This window comes from Canis lupus, chromosome 31, assembly GCF_003254725.2.
Source record: "Canis lupus dingo isolate Sandy chromosome 31, ASM325472v2, whole genome shotgun sequence".
NCBI classification, from domain to species: domain Eukaryota; kingdom Metazoa; phylum Chordata; class Mammalia; order Carnivora; family Canidae; genus Canis; species Canis lupus.
In genome coordinates, this window is record NC_064273.1 from 20598464 (window position 1) to 20617692 (window position 19229).

The 19229-nt window shown below is 32.9% G+C and overlaps 1 long non-coding RNA gene across 1 annotated transcript; it reads right to left on the reverse strand.

Annotated features, from left to right (window-relative positions):
* Positions 1–1095: 1095 nt before the first annotated feature.
* LOC112661822 (uncharacterized) lies at positions 1096–16061 on the reverse strand. The gene is made up of 3 exons (XR_003138019.3): positions 15970–16061; positions 5913–5955; positions 1096–1244 (listed from the first exon to the last, which is right to left on the reverse strand). It is a non-coding gene; the product is annotated as an uncharacterized LOC112661822 (long non-coding RNA).
* Between the last annotated feature and the right edge of the window lie 3168 nt (positions 16062–19229).

Genomic DNA, 19229 nt, shown 5'->3' on the forward strand with positions numbered 1-19229 from the left:
CTTTACCTTCCTATTAATCTCAGACGATCATTCTATCAGACTGGATGTCCTCTAACTATATTCAGAAGATGTGATTCAAATACAGCCCCCTCCTCAATAGTCTCTAATCAGTTGCAGGAGGATGTGAAGCTTAGATACATACTCATGTATTATTTAAGTTTTGTATTGTGTTGATGAGTTGTTATAGTAGAACATTTAACTTTCATTTTTTGGTATGCTGGTTTATGTCATTTTTAAATATTTTACCACTTATTTGTTATTTTCCCTAAAGATTTTTTGGGAAAACTTTGTTAATTAAACATTTATTTTAGAGTCTAACTCATATGTTGTAAACATGGAACAGATTTAAGGGCTTTAATTTTATATTGTTAAAAGTATGCTGTCAATTGTTCCAATGCCAACAATAATTTTTCACATATCAAATTCCTGCATATTATCAGATCTGTTACCACTGTCTCTATGTAGTTGGTTTTATAGTCAATCTTATATCTTACATATTAAATTGTTTTATAATACTGTTTTTTTAAAAGATTTTTATTTATTCATTCATGAGAGACAGAGAGAGAGAGAGAGAGAGAGACAAAGGCAGAGGGAGAAACAGGCTCCATGCAGGGAGCCCGATGTGGGACTCGATCCTGGGACTCTAGGATCACACCCTGGGCCAAAGGCAGGGACTAAACCGCTGAGCCTCCCAGGGATCCCCCTATAGTACTGTTTTATTAAAGAATATAAATTTTCAATTATTTTATTATTTTAATATTTTTCTGGCTAAATAATTTTGCAAACTCATGAAAAAATTAAAAAGTTAGAATTTTGATTGTTATTCTTTTAATCTACATAATAATTTGGCTAGAAATGAGCCCCAGTGGACATCTTAATGCATTCTATCCCCTCTCTTATTTCAGTGGGATGAGCTAGCGTTATGAGTAGAAAATTATGTCACAGGTATGAGACAGTAGAAAATTTAAAGATTTGCTAGTTGGAATATAAATCAGGGAACTGTAATAAAGCAACACAAAAATATGGTGCTTCAGGTATTTTACATATTTTAGTACTACAGAGTAAATATTATAAAAGTTTATTTTCTCACTGATATGAATCCAAGTATCTCCAGGGCTGGACATAAAACTTATAAATACGCAGTCCCAGGCTCTTTCCCTCTTGTTGCTCTGCCATGTTCAGCAGAGGGCTCTGATGTCTGTTTTTGTTCTTTGTTCTCATCATCTCATCCACACTGTGGCTTGCTGGAAAAAGGAAGAGAAAAATGGAGATATATTCCCTTCCTCAAATAGCAGAACCCAACCCTTGTACTCATAACTTGTAGCCTCTTATGATGACTCAGAATCTAGACCTAATTACTGAGGGATCTGGAAAAGAATTTTACAAATATAGTCTTCAGTTGCTGACTAGAGGTCCATTCAAAACTTTCATTATTGATGCATTTAGAACCTGTATTGGGAGATAAATGTTATTCTACTCTACAGTAATCATTGTCATAGTCTATTTTTTTAAAGTAAACTAATTTGTAATTATCACTTTAAGTATTATGTAAGGGAGATTTGTTTTTCCTAACATTTTGTTTCTATTTCTTATTTTTACTATACGTCCTCAGTGTAGTTTTTTGAGGATTTATCCAGAGTTTTCATATGGCCTAATATGTGATAAATATATGGGTCCCATGTACTCTTCAAAGAATATGTATTCTCTCTTCTATGAAACACTTTACAAATATAGCTATTATATATGATTTCAAACTTCTAGATATTTTCTCTTGAATTATTTTGTGCATAAAATATTATTTTTAAAAATATTCTATTATCTCTTCAACTAAGGTAGTGATCATTAACCAGGAAACAAATTTGTTAACATATAAATTTTAGTAAGTATTGATGATTTTTTTTAGCAGGTAAATTTATTATGTTTCAAGAGCATGACATTTAAGCCTGTACATACTTGTTTATACTCTTTGAAAACATAGTTTTTTTTCTATACAATACAAATTATTATTTTAATTCTAGATGTTGTATTATACAAAAACTAAATATTAAATTTAATATATATGTGAAATATAGGAAGTAAAAAGCTTTAGTTCAAGGCATCCACAAAGAAATCATTTATTCAAATATACCAGTGAGTTCTTAAAAAGAAAATCTTTTATGTTCTTATTAAAGTAACAAACTTCATGACTTGAGTTACTCAGCTCATTTGTTTCCTGACTTCTTTATTTCAAGTTAAATACTTCTAAGGTAGGTCATATAATTCAGTGACCTTTAAAGTAAAATTGAAATATTTGATTTTACTGCTTTTCTTTATCTCTTTTTCTCTCACCACATGCAGCCTATAAATGCCAGTAGAATTAATTGCTTAATTACAGGGAATAAAAACATTGCCTTTTGAAAGATTTTGAATTTGTATATCCTGCTGTGGAGATTTTACTTGAATACCTGATGTGTATAGTCTGCACTTCTTAAAGAAAGAAAATAAGGGGTCTAGTTTGGAACATATTTTTAACTTGATAATGAGTGCAACAAGACTGCTCTATAATTTTATATTATTTTATATTATTTAGAGCTTAATCTGAAGCCATTTTACTGTTTAATCTTTAACCATAACTATTATATATACTCTTTAATAAGCACCATTATATATTTTATTTTTTCTTAATACAATTTAATAATGTGGCAGAAAAGTAGGAATAAGGAAAATATTAATCATTTTCAGATTAAAGCACAATGTTATACTTCTTCCAGCATGAGGATTGGATTAATTTGATTTATAGGTTGTACAAGGAAGCTGTATACCTAAGTAACATACATAATTCCTTTTACCATATACTTTCAAGAAATATATATTACTAGATATGCTTCATATTATCTTTTAGGTAATCTTGCTGTTTCTGAGTAATGAGTAATGTGGGTCTAGGTAGATATATTATAGTCATGTCAATTTTATAAGGTTATACTTCAAGCATTAGATGCAAAGGCATAGATATAAAGGCAAGATTGTAGAATAGAAAGGGGTTATTATGTGATATTACAGGAAGACAAAAAGAAGAGACATTTTGTAACCGACCTGTGAAGGGAGAATGGGCCTGTGACCCAAAACTTAGTTCAAATATCAACACTGATGATGCCATATATACATCAAAGAGATATGAAATGTCATATTTCTCATATAATGAGAGTTTCTGGAGAGAGTGTGTGGGCTCCCAGACATGTCTGAAAATAGCTTGAGAAAACATGGAGAAATCACTAGCTTGACTTTTATTGTGTTAGAATTGGGGCAGGCTTAGGAGTTTGTGCATTTAGTATGGGGTATAGTTTGTCTGATCCTCCCACTGGCACCAAGGTAGGAAGGCAAATTATATTATTGACTTACCAAAATATGGGACAAAAGAGGAAGAGAGAGTGGTAGGGTATGAAAATTGTCAAAAATAAGACAAAAATGGATTCAGACTCTAATAGCTTATTCTAGTATTTAACTGAACTAAAATGTGCCATAATTCTTCTAATTGTATTTGAATGTGTTAAAGTAAGCTGTTATGTGAATGAGAGTTATAACATGAGGCTGGTGAGGAATTAAAAGTTCCATTGAATACTTTGATAATGAGTTATGATTACTAATTTTATGTGTCAGCTTGACTAGGCACAAGATGCTCAGACATTTGGTCAAATATTATTATGGGTGCTCCTAAGAGGTTGTTTGTGCATCCAATTAACATTGAGATTGTTGGACTGAGTAAAGCAGCTTATCTTCCTTAATGTGGGTGAGACTCACCCAATTAGTTGAAGGTCTGAAAGAACAAAAGAGAAGATCTGACTCTTCCCCAAATAAGGAAATTTCTTCATTTCTGAGACATTGTTTTGTTTTTGTTTTTGTTTTTTCCTATCTTCCAACTCAAGCTGAAATATCTCCTCTCTCTAGTCTTGATCATGCCCAACCTAGACTGGAACTATACCATCAGCTGGTTGTAAGTCTTTTGGATTTAGAATTGGAGCTAAAACATAAGCTTTCTCCACTTCCTGATTCACTCTGCACAACTTGGGACTTACCAGTCTCCATAACTGCTAATTCCTTAAGAAATATTTTTCTAGGGGCACCTGGGTGGCACAGTCAGTTGGATGACCAATTTTTGTTTTTGGCTCAGGTAGTGATATTGGAGTCTTAAGATCAAGTCCCATATTGGGCTTCATGCTAAGTGTAGAGTCTACTTGGAGTTTTCTTTCCCTCTGTCCCTCCATAATGTGCTCTCTCTCTCTCTCTCTCTAAAATAAACAAATCTTTAAAAAATGATTTTTTTCTAATATATATTTTAAATATATATTTTTCTTATATATATATATATATATATATATATATATATATATATATGAGCTCAACATTGTGTGTTTTGTGAAGTAAGTGTCTTGATCACTACCAACAATGCCTAGAACTTGGAAGAGAATAAGGAATGTCTTTATAAAAACTCATAGTATAATTCTATTAAGTAAAGAGACTTGTACGATCTTGATATATAGATCTTGATATATATTGTGGGTGTTTGTGATGCCCAAAATTCCCATATTTATTTTCCAAAGGGAAAAAAACTTAGATATGAAAATTTTGTTGTTGCAATCAGCCTGAACAGTTGACCAGACCATTGCCAGTAGACAAATGATTCTGTCAAAATATGCAGATGGAGCCCATTGTTGACCAAGATATTTAGTGATAAAATGACTGAATAAGCTTTGGTCAGTTCTGCTGAAAGTTTTATCCTTATTCCAGGATATCCTAGTTAGGGGATGAAAAGCAGCAGCTATCCAGTGGGCTCCATCATGTGCATTGGTGGTTCTTGCATCTATAAATTATAAAAACTATCTTTTCCATCCACTCTCTTGATCCCCCAAAGACTCGCCAGTTGCCATAGGATCCAGGACAGGGATGATCATCTCCAGCACTGTGACATCCAGTAGGAGCTGAGGACAATGAAGGTTGGCTCCTCCTAAAGACTGTATGTGTTAAAGGGTACAGATTTGACTCTTGCCTCTAGATAGGATTTTCATTTTAGCTGGTGGCAGCCATACCAAGGTGGCCATTTTAGCCTTTAAGCTGGTGTCCATACCAAGGTTGCAGAGTGCACTTCCATGGGTATCTGTATATACTGAGTTATGGAGCGAGACCTGTGAGAGCCTCTGATACAAGGAAAGCATAGTAGACAATCAGCATTCAGTTTCTTGCATCAAAAACCCATGAACAACAATGTGAGTGGCCTAGAAACACTGAAAGACATGAAAGGAGGCTGTTAAAACCTCTAAACAGGTGTCTGTGGGACATTAATGGGAGTGCTTATTATACGTTATTTTAACACATTCTAGAACATTTTGTTGGGAAGGGTCCATTCAAAATGGGTCAATTTGTCAGTATCAGCATACACGTGCTTAGGTAAAATTTGTGAATAAAGAATGTGTTGCTCACAGAACCTAAAAACTTCTAAAAGATATTGGATTTGTATTTTAATGTTGTGGATGATGAGAGAATTTCTTGACTGTGTCAGGAATGGAAAACTCTTTAATCAAACAAGACTCAGAAATTTTATTGAGGTCATGGGGCCTTGTACTTTGTATAAGGCCATGATCCATTACTGTGAGCTCCTTTGTGAAAGTTTTCATGCTCTGAATGAGTATGTAGAGTGAATTTCTTCAGAAGAGGTGCCATCAGTATAATGCCATGCATCAACTCCTGAAAGTTAGATATGATTGAATATTGCCTCAAAGATTATGTGTAATGGTAAGGCTTTGAGACAACCCATGGGTAGCTTGTAAAGATGTCTCTTTGTGTCCTTTTGAAGGTGAAGGCAAACCGTGGCTGAAAAGTTGCTGAAATAGGCACTGAACAGAATATATTAACTACATCTATGCATGCAAAGTACTTACCAGTTGCTGACTGGATTGGATGGGATTAGTGATCTAAATAATTCTGTAAATAGAGGTGAAAGTATGACATTAAGTTTGTAATTATCCAATGTTAAGTGCTACTGATTATTTTCAGGTTTAAGTACAGGACAAATACGGTTGTTAAATGGAGAGAATCAGTGAGAACAATAACCCCTCCTCAAAATAGCTCTTGCACAATGTGTTTCACACCTTAAAGTATATTTTATTTCATATTGAACCACTATTTACTTCTTTCGACTACCGGGAAATATCTATGGGATCTGACATTTGAAACTGATTATAAATGTGAAATGTTGCATTTTAATGTATTAATCTTTTAAAAAAATATTTTATTTATTTATTCATGAGAGACACAGAGAGGAAGAGGCAAAGACACAGGCAGAGACAGAGGCAGAAAGAGAAGCAGGCTCCATGCAGGGAGCTTGATGTGGGACTCAATCCCGGGTCTCCAGGATCATGCCCTGGGCGGAAGGTGGCGCTAGACTGCTGAGCCACCTGGGGCTGCCCCTAATGTATTACTCTTCAGATCATATCACCCATGCCCAGTATGGAATATTTTAGGACAGTGTTTAAGGTTATAAATAATCTCATCTCCCTTTCTTGATGGTTCTGGGAAATCAAATCATGTAAACCCAGGCCTTCTTGTGGGAACCCTCGCTCTAGCCCCATTCCCTAAGAAAACTCAAGCCACTCATCTATACCTTCTTTCCAAACCTTTCTCTCAAATCTGTTTTGGAATTTCCCATGTTTTCCCTAGACAGCCTCATTAGTGAACAACAAACCTTTCATACGTATCTACTTGTGTGTATGTGGCATCATTTTTCTGAACTAAATTTAAATTTTGAGTGAGGAGTTCATCCTGCTTTCAGAGATCAACCACAAGTAACCATCCTCATCCAAAGTTGCTGTGCAAGACTTTACAGAATAATCGAAATTTGAGGGAGACTGAGGGAAATGGACTTGCATGAGGAAAGAAAAATTAAAGATTTTATGGACTGTGACATTTGCTGATTTGGTATGTTAGCAAATATTTAATGTGCAATGAGTCCATCTAAATTGAATGATGTTGGAATATACTTGAATTATTTGTTATTTTGCCATGTATTTATTTTCTCTGTTTTCCCTCTTTTCTCATATGGGAATATTTTGTATTTATTGTTTCAAGGGTAATCATCAAAATATTTATTTCTTGGAATTCCATACATATATTTTTAAGGAAATAAAGAAACTTAAATGTTTGCTAACATAGGATTTGATTAGGTTATACTTTCTCTGTTTCAAATAGAAAAAAAAGAAGGTAAATACATACATAAGATAGAAATATATAAATCTAGATATCCATAGGACAGGAGAAGAAGAAGGAACAAAGCTAAGGAAGTTTAGATATTTTTGAGTCATAAATAAAGGGGACTTGGCTATTGTTTCTAGTATTGGCTTAAGTAAACTGGCAGTATTCAGAAGTTTTTGAAATTTGAGAGAAAAAAAAAAAACACGCTATCCTACTCTTTATACCCCTCGACAGTGTGAAAATATATCAGGTAGAGAGAGGCTGAATATTTAGGCTTAGCAGCCAAATATTTAAACAACCTCCAGTGATTTCCTGTTAACTAGTGAGACATTGAAGCTACAGAAATGATTTACTCATATCAAAATGGGGGACACAGATTACCACTGGAAGAGAAGAGAGTGTGTCCATGGGAATCAGGAGGATCTTAGTGGCAATCTATATGGTCTAATAACTGAGACTGGGGAACGAGAACTGAAATATATCTATTGACAGATGGAACCAGATACCAAGGGCTAAGTGCTTTTCTGTTCCCGTGCCCATGCCTTGGCAATGCATATGCCACCTAGACCTAAATTCAACTCTGGAATAGAGGCTAGGAATAGGAAAGTTCAAACTTATTACAAGTGTTTCTGTCACTTAACATAGAATGGGAGTTGCACATGTAAATAAGCTAGAAGAAAAATAAAGTTAGAACTCCTCACTTTAGCATGTCAATTGGGAGTTAAACACTCCATTTAAATGGAATTATGATTGAAAGTAATACTGAAGGACTCGCATGTCAGATTGCAGGGATTAGCCTTTACACTTTCTACAGAAGATTTCGAGTTTGACATTTCATTATGAAATCAATGCTTAAGAAAAATTAATCTAGTAATTCCAGATTGAGAGGAAGAGGCATTTTAAAAATATTGATTACAAATGGTTTATCTAGTTCAGTTATGAAACAAAATTGCCCCAGGTTATGGTAATAGTAATACCATGTGGTAGATAAAATAAAATGACAAATTTAAGAATCTTGATTATAGAGATTCACTGCAAAAGCCAAAAGAGAGAAAAGTGTACAGTACTGGAAAGTTTTAGCTCTGGTGATTGGAAAATGACAGAGCCATTGGATTAGAATCAAATCAGGAGAGTTTTGTTGAGAAAAAGTAGTGCCAATTTAGGTCATGCAAATTTCTTGGTTATCTATGAGACAATCTGAAAAATAGTTGAAAATATAAAAATAGAATGTGTTGGCTATATTGAGAGGGATTAAAGGATTTCTAATTAGAGATTTAAAAAGACCAAGTGAGAAGTGAATTAAAATGCTTCAAACATGAAAGTATACCTTTTGGAAGGGTTTTACCAGCTTATTTGTAGATAGAAGATTAACAGCAATATAAATGGGAACACAGAGAAATAAAGCAAGAGAAAAGTAGTCACAAAAAGGATAAGAGATACTAGAAAGGAAAAGGGATTAAATTAAAGGGAAGGCCTTTAGAAAACCTACTAGGAATCCACACATGGGGTAGCTATTTATCATACTCATTAATATTAGTATTATATGAGTTTTTCACTGTTAAATTTGTAACGTTTTATCTTGGAATACTTAGGTTATAACACAATGTGGCAAATGCATTGAATAACAGAACACTTTAGTATTCTAATGAGTTATAATCAAGTATTCAAATATTTGAATATTTAAACAATTAAATTGTGTGTATGGACTCGTTTTTCATATTTTTTATTAGCATGATTTTTCCTTCTTTGAGGACCTTTATTATTCTATTTGCCAATCCTCTACCACTTTTTTTAATGTGGTACAAAACAAGACAAAACAAAACAACAACAAAAAACCCATACCTAACATAAAATTTACCCTCTTAGTCATTTTTAAGTGCACAGTTTCATAATGTTAGCCATATAAACATTGTTTTATAACGAATCTCTAGACTTTTCCATCCTCCAAAATTGAAATTGTATGTGCATTGAACAACTCTCCTTTTCTTCCTATCCCCAAGCTGCTGTCAACTGCCAGTCTACTCTCTGTTTCTAAGAATATGACTATTTTAGGTACCTCATATAAGGGTAATCATGCAGTATTTGTCTTTTTGTGATTGGCTTATCTTATTTAGCATAATGTACTCAAGTTTTATCTATGCTGTAGCATATGATGGTTTCTTATTTTATAATAGTGAACAATATTCTACTGTATGTTTATATCATATTTTATTAATTTAGACATAATTGACATTTAGTTTTCTTCCACCTCTTGGCTATTGTGAATAACACTGCCGTGAACATCAGTGTATAAAATTCTCTTTGAGATATTTTTTTCTAATTCTTTGGGATAAATATCCAAATTGGGAATAATGGGTCATATGATATTTCTATTTTTAATTTTTAAAGAACCTCTTTACTATTTTCCATAATAGTCACACATTTAACATTCTGAAAATACAAGAGTTCCAATTTCTCCATGGGTCTATCAGCATTTTTTATTTTATTTTATTTTTTTATTTTTTTTTATCGATAATGTGATGCTAAGATGTATGAGTTGATACCTTATTGTGGGTTTTTTTTTTTTTTTTTTGCATTTCTCTGATTATTAGGGGCGTTGAGTACTTTTCCATATGCTTCTTGGTCATTTGTATATCTTCTTTGAAGAAATGTGTATTTAAATTTCTTTGTTCATTTTTAAATCAGGTTACTTGTTTTTGTGTTGAGTTGTAGAGTTTTTTATATATATTTTGAATATTAAAGCCTATATATGGGTTGAAAATATTTTCTTTTACTATGTAAGTTGCCTTTTGACTCTGTTAATTATATGCTTTGTGCAAAGAAGTTTTTAAGTTTGATACGGTCTATTTTTGCTTTTGTAACCTGTGCTTTTGATTTAAGAAATCATTGCCAAATCCAATGCCATGAAGATTTTCCCTGTTTTTTTCTAGCAGTTTCACAGAATTAGGTCTAATGTCTAGCCCTTTAGTCCATTTTGAATTAGTATTTCTATATGATGTAAGGTAATGGTCCAACTTCAGTCTTTGCAAGTGGATATCCTGTTTCTCAGCACCATTTGTTGAAGAGACTATCCTTTTCCCGTTGTGCAGTCTTGGCAATCTTATCAGAGTTCCTTTAGCCACATATAGGAGGTTTTACTCCTGAGCTGTCTATTATGTTCCATTGTTATATATGTCTGTCTTTTTCCTGGTACTGATCTGTTTCAACTAATAAAATTTGGTAATATCTTAAATCAGAAAGTATGAGGCCTCCAGCTTTGTTTTTCTTTCTCAAGATTGGCTTATCAAGTGTTTTCTGAGATTACATATGTATTTTAGAATTATTTTATCTGTTTTTTGCTAGAAAATATACCATTAGGATTTTCACAGGGATCACAATGAATCTGTAGATTCTTTTGGGTAGTATGAATATTCTAATAATACTAAGTATTCCAATCCATGAATACAGGATGTCTTTCCAACCAAGGATGTCCTGGTTGCTTCCAAGGTTTGGCAATTACAAATAAAACTACCATAATAAAGAAGTTCCTCTGATCTTTCATACACATAAAATTCAGGGCAGGGAGAGAATTGGGTAGATAGAATTCAACTAAAGTAAATAATCCATAAAACAGTAACCCAGCTTGCTTTGCTGATTTAATAAATAGAGTGATGAGATTTATTGCTGAGTTATTTATTGGTTGCTATTTTGAGAGAAAGGGAAAAAGAGCATCACTTTCAGTAGCTTTGACAAAGCTGTCCTCAAATACACAGAAACTATGCCTATGGGGAGCCTGCACTTCAGTAGAAACTATTACAAATGCCCGAATTTTACATGGAATAATCATGAGACTGCTACAAGTTCACTATTCAATGAAATCTTACAAATTCATTACATGGGCAATAACTAGATTTCTGAACCTAGAACCTATGTTTTTAAAAGCACATAATTATTTAGATTTGGGGAGGGAATAATCTGCAGTCAAAACACAGCAGTTACTTGGTATTAAAACAAAGTGTATTATTATCTTGGTTCCCTGAATAGTGACCATGAATTACTAAGGGAATTTACCAATTTTAGAAATGTAACCATCCAGAGAAGTGATGCATTCCTGAAGGGACAATCCAGTGCCTTTGAAAAACACAAACTAAATAACTAAATAACTTGAGAAAAATTTTAATAAAGGAAGGCCATTCACTTCCTTCAGTACAGGAAGGCAGATTATTAGATATTAAGAAATGGGGATGTTTGAAAGAGAGAACTACTAAGGCTACCAGTGACATTAATTTCTGAATGCCAGTGATCTCCTTGAAGATGCTTTGTACGTACTCAAATCCTAATTAAAGTGTAGATATCAAGCTGCCCTGCCAAGGTTATACTTCGTAATTCATAATTATTAGAAGGCCACTGACCTTACTTAGGAGAATCCTCAGGCCTAAATATGTTGGGGGGAAAAAAAGAATTTTTGGTATGTTCTAGAATGGTTTGGAATGATCTCTAAATGTTCTTTCATTTAACAAAAAAAAAATGAAGTTTTAAAAATATTTAACTTACTTATTCATGAAAGACAGAGCTAGAGGCAGAGACATAGGCAGAGGGAGAAGGAGGCTCCCCACAGGAAGCCTGATGCTAGATTCAATCCCTGGACCCTGGGATCATGCCCTGAGTGGAAGGCAGGCACTCAACCACTGGGCCACCCAGGGGTCCTAACAAAAAAATGAATTTTAAATATGTTCAGTACATATATTACATGCCAGCCTCCTGGGAAAGGCCATACAGTGGTATCTTAAGCAGTTTTTTTCTTGTTTTTTTTTTTTTCTTTCACTCTACATATATATGCGCTTGTATATTTTATTTAGTTTTATTTAAATTCAATTAATAAGCATATAATGTATTATTGCTTTCAGAGGTAGAGGTCAGTGATTCATCAGTCTTATATCATACCCAGTGCTCATTCTATCACATGCCCTCCTTTATGTTCATCACCAAGTTATCCCATCCACCTCCCCCCAGTGACCCTCAGTCTGTTTCCTATGATTAAGTGTCTTACGGTTTGTCTCCCTCTCTGATTTCATTTTGTTTTTATTTTTTCCTCTTTTCCCCTATGATCCTCTGTTTTACATATGAGTAAATTTCACATATAAGTAAGATCATATGATAATTATCTTTCTCTGTTTGACTTTTTTCGCTTATCATAAAATCCTCTAGTTCCATACATGTCATTGCATGCATTCACTTATCATAAAATCCTCTAGTTCCATACATGTCATGGCAAATGGCAAGATTACTTTTTTTTAAATTTTTTGATGGCTGAGTACTAGTACATTATGCATATATATATATGTGTGTGTGTGTGTGTACAGATATATATATATATATATATATGATATACACACACACATACACATCTCATCTTCTTTATCCATTCATCTGTCAATTGACATGTAGGCCCTTTCCATAGTTTGACTATCATAGACATAGCTGCTATAAACATTGTGGTGCAGATGTCCCTACGGATCACTACATTTGTAACTTGGGGTAAATACCCAGTAGTGCAATTGCTGGGACATAAGGTAGCTCTATTTTTAACTTTTTGAGGAACCTCCATACTGTTTTCCAGAGTGCCTACACCAGCTTGCATTCTCATCAAAAGTATTAGAGGGTTCCCCTTTCTCACATCCTCAGCAACATCTGTCATTTCCTGATTTGTTGTTTTTAGCCATTCTGATTGCTGTGAGGTGCTAGCTCATTGTGGTTTTGGTTTGTGTTGCCCTGATGTCAAGTGATGTTGAGCATTTTCTCATGTGTCTGTTGAAAATTTGGGTGTCTTCTTCTTAGGAGAAATGCCTGTTCATGTCTTCTGCCCATTTCTTGATTGGATTATTTGTTCTTTGGGTGTTGATTTCATAAGTTCTTTATAGATTTTGGATACTAGCTCTTTATCTGATATGTCATTTGCAAATATCTTCTCCACTCTATAGGTTGCCTTTTGGTTTTGTCAACTCTTTCTTTTGTTGTGCAAAAGCTTTTTATCTTGATGGAGTCCCAATAATTCATTTTTGCCTTTGTTTTCCTTGCCTTTGGAAACATGTCTAGCAAGAAGTTGCTGCAGCCAAGGTCAAGGAGATTGTTGCCTATGTCCTCCTCTAGGATTTTGATGGATTCCTATCTTACATTTAGGTTTTTCACCCATTTTGAGTCTATTTTTGTGTATGGTGTGAGGAAATGATCCAATTTCATTCTTCTGCATGTGGCTGTCCAATTTTCCCAGTACCGTTTGTTCAAGAGACTGTCTTTTTTCCATTGAATGTTCTTTCCTGCTTTGTCAAAGATTAGTTGACCATTGAGTTTTGGGTCCATTTCTGGGTTTTATATTCTGTTCCATTGATCTATATGTCTGTTTCTGTGCCAGTACCCATACTGTCTTGATAGCTACAGAGGTTCAACATAGTACTTGACGTTCTAGCCTCAGCAATCGGACAACAAAAAGAAGTAAAAGGCAATCGTTTCAGCAAAGAAGAACTCAAACTCTCACTCTTTGCAGGGGACATTGACATTCCATATGGAAAACCCAAAACTTGCTAAAACACATATAGGAATTCAGCAAAGCAGTAGGATATGAGATCAATGCACAGAAATCAGTTGGATTTCTATACACTAACAATGGGACAGAAGAAAGAGAAATTAAGGAATCAGTATCATTTACAATTGCACCCCAAACCATAAGATACCTTGGAATAAAAATAGCCAAAGAGGCAAAAGATCTGTACTCAGAAAACTATAGAACATTTAATGAAAGAAATTGAGGAAGACACAAAGAAATGGAAAAATGTTCAATGCTCATTAATTGGAAAACCAAAATTATTAAAATGTCTGTGCTACCTAGAGAACTCTGTATATTCAATGCAATTCCTACCAAAATACCACCAACTTATTTCAAAGTTGGAACAAATAATCCTAAAACTTGTATGAAACCAGAAAAGACCCTGCCTGAATAGCCAAAAGATTGTCAAAAAAGAAAACACAAACTGGTGGCATCACAATTCTGGACTACAAGCTCTATTACAAATTTTTATCTGTAATTAAACACTTAGTGCTCATACTAGACAATCAAAACTACAGATTAATTATTCATAAATTAATAGATGCTTTAAAATTTAAAGTGAATATCATACATTTACAATATAATAACAAGTAAGCAGTACTTAGTTATTAAACCACTTCTTGGTTTCTTTATAACTGAACATAGAGGGTATTATGCACAGTGAAATAAGTTAGGAGAGACAAATACCATATGATTTCATTTATATATGGAATCAAAAAACAAAACAAATAAATGAACAAACCAACTGATCTTTTAAAAAATATTTTACTTATTCATTCATGAGAGACAGAGAGAAGCAGAGACATAAGCAGAGGGTGAAGTAGGGTTCTCCCAGGTAGAGGACTTGATCCTAGAACCCCAGGATCATGCCCTGAGCCAAAGGCAGATGCTCAACTGCTGAGCCACCTAGGCATCCCAAACCAACTGATCTTAAATACAGAGAATAAATTGGTAGTTGCCAAGAGGGGCAATGAGTGGAGATGTGTGAAATAGGTAAAGGGGATTAAAAGGTAAAAACTTCTAGTTGTAAAATAAGTTACAGAGATGAAAGAATAACATAGAGTTTGTTATATATTTGCATAATAAATTATATATGTATAGAAATATTATATTTAACATTTTGTTTTTACTGATTAGATATAGTGGTTTTTGATTTTGTTTTCTAGGTTGGCTCCGCACTCAGCATGGGGCTCAATGTGGGGCTTGAACTCAGGATCCTGAAATCAAACCCTGAGCTGAGATCAAGTCTCAGATGCTTAACTAACTGAGCCACCCAGGTGCCCCTAGTGCATTTTAAATTTGAATTTAAATTTTCTAATTCAGATGTATAACATTAAATTTTTCTATATTCTAATTATCAGAAAAATTCACCATTGAGCTTAGATCTTAATCTTTTATATTTTTTAGGACGTATTGATAGATGTGGAGGTATAGTTATGGATATTGTTATAGATACATTCATAGGTATAAGTACACCAACATATTTTTTACAAAAGTAATATTCTTAATATTTTATAAACTGCAATTTGATCTTAAACATTTTGTTGATTTTTCATGATAATGAAAAATATTCTTATCTGATTTTGATAATTATTTAATTAGCCACTGTAAGATTCATCACAAAAATTTTAATGATTTTATATTATTAAATATTTAGATTGCATCAAATATTTCATGGCTATAAATAATACTGCATTGGACATCCTTATGGATAATTTGTTCAGATTTTCTCATTATTTCCTTGGAAATATGTTTGTAGGGCTCATTTATTTATTCAAAATGCAAACATATTACAATTACCCAATGGTCCTCCAGATAGTTTATCTTAGTTTATATATGCACCAATAGGATTTGAGAGGTTTAGTGCCCTAATAATTTTCCAATCATTCATATTAAGAATGCTTAATTTGATGCATTGAATAAATCTGTAAAAATAGATCTTATTTTTAAAGATATTGAAGAGCATTTATGTTGCATAGAAAAGAATAACGTGCCATGGGTACTTTCTGGACTTCTTTAAAACCAATGCAACACTATTGTAGGGAAAAGGACTACTATTCACAAGTACCTTGTGAAACTCTTTGTTGCTCTTAATTGAAAAATAAATTCTATGACACTGTATTTTCTTCTCTTTTGAGAGTACTGAACTATCGATACCTTCTTACCAAAGAGAGTGTCTATATAGAAGAATTATTTTTGAAGTGATGTGAGGCAGGCAGTTTGGTGGTACAAGGTGGCGTTTTCAATCTGTAGAAATAAAAATGATACCAACTTTTCTCAAAAACTCAATGGCATCTATATTCTCTTATAATAATAATAATAATAATAATAATAATAATAATAATAATAATAATAAACTGAACAATAATACCCATTATAAAAGTATTCAGTTCATATATCTTTAATAGTTTCTAGTAGACATTAACGAAAAATTAGATGTATTAAGGAAAATTGAAAATCAAGACATTTTTAAAAATTGGCAACTGCAAACAATGTGATTTCTTTGATTCATCACAATTAAAATGGGTAAATGGAAATTGCAATCCAATGAAGAAATGCTATGTAAGTGAAAATTAAAGGATATACTACCACCTAGTGGTAAAATGTGCTGCTCAAGGGAAAATACTGGTTTGTCTTTTTTTTTTTTTTTTTCCTAGTAAAAACCAGGCCAATGTATGATTGTCTGTTGTTAAATGAGGTGGATAATAGTTAACAAACATGCATGTGTCAGGTTTTTTACCGGCAGCACACTTAATTCTTATTTCTTTAACAGTTTAAACATTTTCACACAAGGGAGATAAATTTTATCATAGGTATGAAGCTAGGGAAAAAATAATAGCCTGGTTTCCTTATGGAATGACCAAAGATAAATTTAATGGATAAGGTAGTAACATATTTTAGACTACTTAAAAAACTGAAAGATAATGTTCCATTTAAATTATTTCTTCATGTCTGTAAATATACATTTAGGTTTTGTCCACGTAAGCGTGGTGGAGAATTGAAGATCTGAAAAATATTAGCTTGAATTAATAAGTTCACAAGAAAAAAATTGAAAACCTTAAAGAAAATTACCCCTTAGAAATAAAATATGTATAGTATAAGAACCAAAAAGACTTTTAAAGTAAGAATAAACACAATATTCAATTTACATTTATTTAAAAAATTATTATGTATTATTTAAATAATATGTTTTCAAAGGAATAGTGTGAATCTCTATGGTTGTGATAATAATTGTGCTTGTGTATTGTGTAAGACACCAAATCTTTTTGTTAGGTGCTATAATCATATGATAGGCATGCTAGACATATGCAAACCAAGTATCTTTTTTTTTAAAGATTTTATTTATTTATTTTTTCATAGAGATGCAGAGAGAGAGAGAGAGGCAGAGACACAGGCAGAGGGAGAAGCAGGCTCCACGCCGAGAGCCTGACGTGGGACTTGATCCAGGGTCTCCAGATCACGCCCCGGGCTAAAGGTGGCGCTAAACCACTGAACCACCAGGGCTGCCCCAAACCAAGTATCATTAAAAAATAACATATCTATATGTTTTTGTTGCTTGTTTGATAAATTATTGTTTAATAATTTATAGTATATACAAATATGAAAATTTAAAAAAAATTGTAGTATATGCTTAAGAACAGTTTTCATTTTAGGGTGCATGGTTGGCTTAGTGATTAAACATCCAACTCTTGATTTTGGCTCAGGTCATGATCTCAGGGTCATTTGATGAAGCTTCTAGTTTGGGCTCCATGCTGCATGTGGAGCCTGCTTAGGATTCTCTCTCTCCCTCTTAAAAAAATAGATTTTGTTCTGCATGTTGTCCCCATTTGTACCATATATGCAGCAGGAAACAATGGATGAGGAATATATAAATAGATCTTTTATAATTTCAAACCCCGCTGAGTGTTTATCACCAAATAATATTCTACCACAACAGGATACCTGGAAGGTAAAATTATTTTTGTTAGTGTCTTATGCTATTTAACCAGAAAATAAAGGGTGATATTGTAGGAAAATAGCCAATGAAATATTAATTTATTGGGACGCCCTGGGTGTCTCAGCAGTTGAGCATCTGCCTTAGGCCCAGGGCATGATCCTGGCATCCTGGGATCAAATCCCGGGATGGGGTCCCTGCATGAGCCCTGCCTGTGTCTCTGCCACTCTCTGTGTGTCTCACATGAATAAATACATAAAATCTTTTAAAAAAGAAATACGAATTTATTAATTTATTTATTTGTCAAATACTTTTTGAATTCCAAATACTTGGACTGCCATACATGGACAATTCCAAAGGTAGTTCTGAGGAAGACACATAAGGTCTTGTTCACATGGAAACTTTGTTCCTCCTATAACCTATTTTTCCTTTTCCTGCTCCTCTTTTTTTCTAGTATCTTAAGCAATATATTTAAAAAAAATATTTTATTGTTTGATATCTTTGATTTTCTCCATTTTTTTCTATTTTTTTATTTCACCAATTCTTCTTGTCTTTACCATTTTATTTATTCTCTCTACTTTGAAGTAATTGGATCTTATTTTTCTAGATTAATAATTTGAAAAATGAGGTCAACCATTCAAGAGGTCACTGTCAATTTTCCTCTGTTTCATTTGCTTCCCACAGATTTTGACATGTTGCATTTGAATTTTCTTTAACTTTAAAATATATTTTAATTTCCCATTGAAGATTTTTTTCTTGGACCTTTGGGCTGTCTAGAAGTGTGTTATTTAATTTCTAAATATTTGGTGATTTCCCAGTTATTATTTTATTATTGGTTAGATTGAATATCAGAGTTGGAGAACCTATTGGGTATGATCTATTTTATGGCATAGAATCTGGTATATATTTTATATATTCCTTGAAGTCTAAAAAAAAAAGTTTTCTGCCCTCTTTAGCACAAGTAATCTGTAAATGTTGACCAGATCAATTTGTTTGATAGTATTATTAAAACTTTCTGTATATTTATTATTTTTTTCTATTTTTTCTATTTGCTGTGAGAGTTTAAAATGTCTGATTTTAACTTTGGACTTTGTGTTTTCCTCTTTAGCAGTCTAGCAGATTTTTCTTGGTGAATTTTGATATTAGGTTGATAATAATCATAATAATACATTATGTCTTATTGCTAAAACTGACCCTGTTCTGACTATGAAATGACTTTCTTTTTTATGATAATCTTCTTTGCTCTAAAAACTATTTTTATAGTTTTCTTTTTGTGTTTAGCATATGATAGATTTTTTTCATCTAAAAACTATTTTTATAGTTTTCTTTTTGTGTCTAGCATATGATAGATTTTTTCATCATTTTACTTTTAACTTGTGTCATATGTTTAAGAAAAATTCTTTTGTAGGAACCATATGGCTAAGTCTTACTTTTTTCAATTCGTTATGATAGTGTATCCCTTTTAATTGAGGTATGTAGCCCATTCATATT